The sequence below is a fragment of the Paroedura picta genome, chromosome 3, assembly GCF_049243985.1.
Source record: "Paroedura picta isolate Pp20150507F chromosome 3, Ppicta_v3.0, whole genome shotgun sequence".
NCBI classification, from domain to species: domain Eukaryota; kingdom Metazoa; phylum Chordata; class Lepidosauria; order Squamata; family Gekkonidae; genus Paroedura; species Paroedura picta.
The window spans coordinates 85,235,587-85,241,894 of record NC_135371.1 but is presented as its reverse complement, the minus strand read 5'-3'; the positions used below and the strand labels follow the sequence as shown (position 1 = coordinate 85,241,894).

The window sequence follows — 6,308 nt, the reverse complement described above, 5'->3', positions numbered from 1 at the left end:
CCTGCGCAGGTGCACGAACAAACATTTTGTCTTTCTAAGGATCTCAATCCCTTTTGATGTAAGTTTTAAGAACTCTTCTCACGTCCAGCTTGTGTCATCTACGTTTGTTCTCAGAACAAGTCTTAGGAAAAAATGAAGGCAAATCAAGCTCTTGAGACAGGAGAAACCTGGAATCCACTTTTGGTCTGAATAGCGGCTCTGTCCTGAGCTCAGTCCGGGAACTGTGAAACATGCAAAGCTCGTCAATGGACAATGCCCCCAGCTCTGAAATCCTCCTGGCGGAGGTGATGGCAGCTAAGAAAACAGTTTTGAGAGTCAATCTCGAAAGAAGAATTAACATAATGGGTTTGAATGGTACCTTAGACAAGGCCTCAAAGCACAACCTTCAACTGCCATGTGGGAAAAAGACATCTGGGGGAAGGCTCTGAAGAGCTGCACCTCTAAGGAAAACGTAGCATGTGAGGATGACGGAAGAGTGGTGACCCCCCGTCTTGCCCCGACACCATAGACAGGGCTGCTACCTGTCAACGAAGTGTCCCAGACCTGACACATGAATGTATGCCCTCCTGTAGGAACTCCAGGATATATTTGATTTTGTGACCATTGTACAAAGGACTTCCAGGTAGTTATACAAACATGTAGTGGAAGCTCTCCTAGAGGCCAGAATGATATTGGTCACTGCTGAGCTATAACCCTTCCTACTTAACGCCAACCTTCCAACAGCCAGGCAGTCAAACTCCACCACTCTGGCCAAGGATGCCTGACTGGACCCTGAACTTGCAGATCCGGAAAGGCTGGCAAAGTCAGATGTGGGCTGCCTGTCATCTGGACTATGGTGGAGAACCAGGGGCGCTTGAGCCACCAAGGAGCCACCAGGATCACCTCGGCTTGCAACATCTTGACTCCCTGTAGAAATTTGGGAAGGACAGGAACCGGCGGGAAGGCATAAAGAAAACCTGTTGGCCAGCTGAACATCAGTGTGTCTGCCAATGCGGCTCTGGGATTAAAGAACCTCATGCAGAAGGGTTCCACCTGCAAGTTTAGGTAAGATGCGAACGGGTCCATGATGGGGTGGCCGAACTGTTTCGTGATCATTTGGAATACTGACTTATTGAGGCTCCATTCAGCTTCCTGAAGATACTGTTGGCTGAGCCAATCTGCCTGAGTATTTAGGACGCCCTGGACGTGTTCTGCTCTTAGCGATGGAAGATCGTTTCTCCGCCCAGCACATTAGCAGTCTGACCACCTTCTGTAGTTGTCCGGATTTCAATCTGCCCTGGTGGTTGACCTACGCCTTTGCTGCCACCTTGTCTGTCTGCATCATCATGTGACTTCCTATGATGCTTGACTGGAAAGATTTCAGATCCAAGCAAATTGCTTGTAACTCGAGCAGGTTGATGGGTTGTCTCTGTTCCTCTGCTGTTCAGGATCCCTGAACAAGGCTGTTGTTGAGTGTGGCCCCCCAACCTGTTAAGCTGGTCCGTGAATATCTGCAAATAATTTGGAATAAGAAAAAATTCTTCCACTCAAGAGGTTCCTACGAGCGGTCCACCAACAAAGGCTGGCCTTGACCTGTCAGTCAAGAATCACTGGAACATCCACCTTTCTGTTGAAAAGGTCGTAAGGTCCGTTGCAGGGGGCATGCGTGAGCGCGACCCCACTGAAGGGTTTTCGAGTTCAATGGCAGAAGCCCCATCAGACTGGCCAGCTGTAGGAGTGAAGAGGACCGTGCCATGATGACCTGTGTGGTCAACCCTATGGTCTTGATGGTTATGGTTTGTGGGAAGAAAAGTGTTAACTTGGTCATGTTAATCACCACTCCAAGATCTTCTAGTGTCTGAGATGGAACACCATCTCACCATTCACCAGAAAACCAAAACTGCTCCAGAACCTGGATAGTTCTGCGGGTGTAAGATGTGGACAGCGCACGGGAGGGGGCCCTGATCAAATATGGATGGACATTAATCATCTCCTGTCTCAGGAGTACTATCACGGCGACAAGAACCTTCGTGACTACCCGCGGAGCTGTTGATAGGCCAAAGGGTAGGGCCCTGTACTGAACCTGACACCCCCCTGCGCAAAAACGCAAGTAGTGTCGGTGCTTCTGAGCTATGGGGACGTGAAGATACGCCTCCTGCAGGTTTAGGGATGTGAGGTATTTGTCTTGTAGGGCCTCTGTGATAGAGCGAAGAGTCTCCATATGGAATCTCTTCAGCCAGATGAACCGGTTGACAAACTTTCAAGTATGGCTCTACAGTCCCCGTTCCTCTTGGGAACAGTAAACTTGTACACACCCGTGCCCTGGTCTTGTGGAGAAACTGGTTCTATGTCTCTGATCCACAGTAAGTGGTCTATCGCATCCAATGTCTGCTTTCACTTGTCTGGGTTTTTGGAGTCTGGGGATAGTAGGAACCTGTGTGGGGGCAGAGCAGCAAACTCTATTAGGTAACCTTGAGATACTACCTCCTTGGCCCAAGCATTCATTGGTGAACCTATCCAGGCCTGCTTGAAATGCTGAAGTCGCCCCCTACAAGAATAGTCTGTGAGCCATGCTTTAGGGGACTTATTGTCTCCCACTGCTCTGTCAGAGCGGCCCTGCTTGAAGCAGTTGGATCCGTAGAATTCCCTCTTCCCTTCCGGTCTGAATCTGGGACCAGTGTTCTGGGACCGGAAGGTCAATGGAAAGGGCTTGCCATCCCTCTTAATGGGCCATGGCATCGCCTTCATTTTTATCCCTGGTCTCAATAAGGACTCTGTCCAGAGTGTCTCCAAAGAGCTTGTCCCCTTGGAAGGGATAAGCAGTAACTTGAGTCTTAGAGTGTGGATCGGCCTGCCAGGCCTTGAGCCATAACAGTTGTCTAGCCACAGTGTAGAAGCTATGGCACAGGATGCAAAGACCACTATATCTAAGGAAGTGTCTGCATTATACACCGAAGCCTTTAGGATTCAGTTGGTGCCTTCCTGGAGGCACCCCTCTGATTCAGGAATCAATGTGAGCAATTTCTTACACCTGGCCATGGACGCTCTTGCAGCAATTGAGGCAGTGGTAGCAGCTCTAATTGCCATTGCCATGGCCTTGTGTGCTTTCTCAGCGCAGTCTCTGACCTTCTGTCCATGATATCTTGAAGATATCCCTCGCCATCCTCAGAAGTCTGCAATGCTGCCACTGGACCATCTACTGCAGGAATCTGTAACATGGATTCAGCATACTCTGGCATGTCACACATACGCTAGATAAAGGAAGGAAACTGTTTAGTTACAATAGGCTTTCCCCATTCAGCCCTGATCCTTTCAGAGGATTCTGGTAAGGGAAGTTCTTTAAGTTGGTTTGTATCTTAGGAAAAAATCCCCACTGCCCTTGGGACCATAATATCCTTCTTCCCGTTCCCTGGCCTCAATTTCCTCCTCAGAGGATTCAGGCTGACAATTGGAAGCATAGTAGGGCTTTTTTTTTGTGTGCTACCTTAGTGGGCCATCTAGATGTGGGATCTAGAATCAGGGAAGCAGGAATGGGAACAGGGCCTGGAGATCCTGGCTGAAGAGGCAAGGCTTTGCTTACAGAATTTAGCAATCTCTGCCTGCATAGAATTTTGCCTGAAGGTAAAGAATTCAGCAGGCAATTTAAAACGTTCTGCCATAGACTCAACGTTACCCAGTTCCTCAGGCTGGTTCTGTCTCACACGTTGTGGACCTTCAGGATCGGTGCTCTGCCGTTTCCCCGCTAAGGAAGTGCCAGGATCAGGCCCCTCTCTGTAGCCGCTGAGTCAGACGGCTTTGGGGGGGGTGGCGCAGTGCCGAAGCGGCCCAGTGCGAAAAAGGAGCGCTGTCCTTGCTCCTGGGGGTCCGCTTGCGCCAAGGTTCCTTGTGCCACGGTGGCTGTGGCATCTCTGGAATCAACTGGCCCCTCTTGGGCCTCCTGAGAGTGTTGCTCATCCTCAGATGAAAAATTGTGTTCCCACCTGCTGGAGGCCATCTCCCAGCAGTGGGAAAATAAATGCAAGGAAAAAAGCAAAAAGGAAAGCAATCCAAAATTGCCGCTGCTAACAAGCAGCCATGTGCACAGCTCCCTGCTTCAAAGTCACTCTCTGCTCTTTCTCTCAACCGACCAAGGGGAGGGCGGGAAAGAAAAAAGGAATAGCAGGAGGGAAGGCTAGCAGGGGAGCAGGAAAAAATTGTTGGAACAAGGGTTGTAAAGAAAAATTCTCTTCCAAGCAGGAGACTTCTAGTCTGCACGCTCCCTCATGTGAGGCAGGAAGAAGACTGGCAAGGGGAGGGCGTTTCCCAACAGGGAGACAGGAAGTTTTCCTGTGACCTGCCTCCCTCAAAGAGAGACGGGAAATCACCCACCAAGCTGTCCTCCTGACCTAGAGGGAGAATGAGAACAAAATCTCAAACCAGGAAAAAAATCTGTGCAAAAAGTTAAATATTTAGAACTTTCCCGACAATTGGTCTGAATCAGAAAACTCATTCTTCAGAAATGGTGCAGATATGCAAATACTGGCACCAAGGAAGATCAGTAAGAAAGATTATTCTTTTGAAAGGTAAAATGCATTTATTTTTAAACTGCCATGGTTTATTAAAGGAACTGGTTCAACCACTTTCAAATAACTCTGAATTAAGATTACTGCCTCTATGTCTGAAAATTGTAGGACTGCGCAGAATCATTGCAGCCTATCCTGTAGTTGTAAATATTTTTAGCATTCAGGAAAAATTAATGAGGCAACATTTTTCAAAAGCTCTGACAATGGCCATGGATGTGTTTATCTATTACAGTTTTGCAATATGTTGGAAAGGTATCACTAAAAGGGCTGACCCCCCTTCCCCCGAAAAATAAAGCATCAGGTTGGCCAATATTTTTCTGATTTCACCATTTCACCTTTGGGTTACATTCAATGGAGAAGCTTATATAATAAATGAAATGCAAGGCTCCAGCTTTAAAAGCAAAACTGTCAGTTGATGGCAGTAAATTGTTAGGTGAGGCATTTATGCTTGATATTTATCATCAAGATGGCCAACCACACATTATGTACACACATCACCGGAGAAAAACAGAACATTGTCTGGGTATCCCTTGCAAGTTGCTTGCATGTTCACACCATTTAAAATCACTTTACACTAAGGACTACTTACCAAGGTTCCTATTCCATCACTCAACTTACAACCGGATGTAATGTTTGTTCCAAAATCAATTCTACTGAGTTCACTATCCCTTAGTGTTTAGGACCGCAGCCCTAAAGTGCCTGATTAGGATGACTTACTCTAGAATACAGATTCCAGAGAGGTCGCTATTTTATGTCTTGCAGCATCTAACAGCTGCTTTCATGGGCAGTTGCATAAGCGTTATCCTCTGCTGGCAGATACTTGAGTATAGAGAAGAAAAACAATGGGGACAAATAGCTGTAAAATGCAAGAACTAAAATCTGTACTGTTTATGCATAAAGCTTAAGATCACATGGGCTAATCACAATAACCATTTGCAACAACAATAAACTGTTGATAAAGCTACCACTGCTGAAGAGATTACATGAGCTTTTTGTTATATATAGTACTTTGGTTGAGTTTCATGGCCACATGAGCACAGGAAGCTGTCTCATACCAGGTCTCAGTATTATCTGCTCAATATTATTTGCTCTGACTGGCAGCTGCTTTCTGACCTCACCTGACCCTAAAATTGTTAAAGCTAGAGAGTGGAGCTTGGAAAGTCAACAAGCAAAGCATGCGATCTGTCACTGAGTTGTGGCCACCTACCTTGCATTTAATTCCACCCCCCTACATACACACTCAAGTGTGCATCTTCGTCAGAGGAATGCATCATGTAAGACCTAGTGTGGTGTACTGGTTAAATTGCTAGGACTAAGATTTGGGAGATGAAGACATGGGGACTCAGGAGATGCACTCCGCCATAGAGGTTTGCTGGGCTAATCACACACTCTCACCCTAACCTACCTCACAGAGATGTTAGGAGAATAAATTGTGAGACAAGAATGATGGAAGCTGTTATCGATTCCTGTTGCAATGAAAGACAAGAGTATAAATAGATTCTATAACTAGCTTATGAAGTTCTGATTCACAAAACTATCAACATAAACTGGTTGGTATTTAAACAGCCCCAAAACAGTTGCCCTGAGAGCAACTGAGCAGCAGAAGTATACCTCTGTAAACTGAGACAAGGGCGGAAAGGATATTGGGGAGCGATCCCGCCAATGGTGGCTGACAAGCGGGACTGCTAGTCCTCCCCTAGGGCACTGCATTATGGTGTTTCCACATCAATAACCACACGAATCTCCAGATCCCTCATACATCTTTGA

General features: G+C 46.9%; 1 long non-coding RNA gene across 1 annotated transcript in view; it reads right to left on the bottom strand.

Annotated features, from left to right (window-relative positions):
• The window catches only part of LOC143832367 (uncharacterized), a 97,896-nt gene that overhangs the window by 91,028 nt on the left and 560 nt on the right, over positions 1-6,308 (bottom strand). The window lies entirely within an intron of this gene.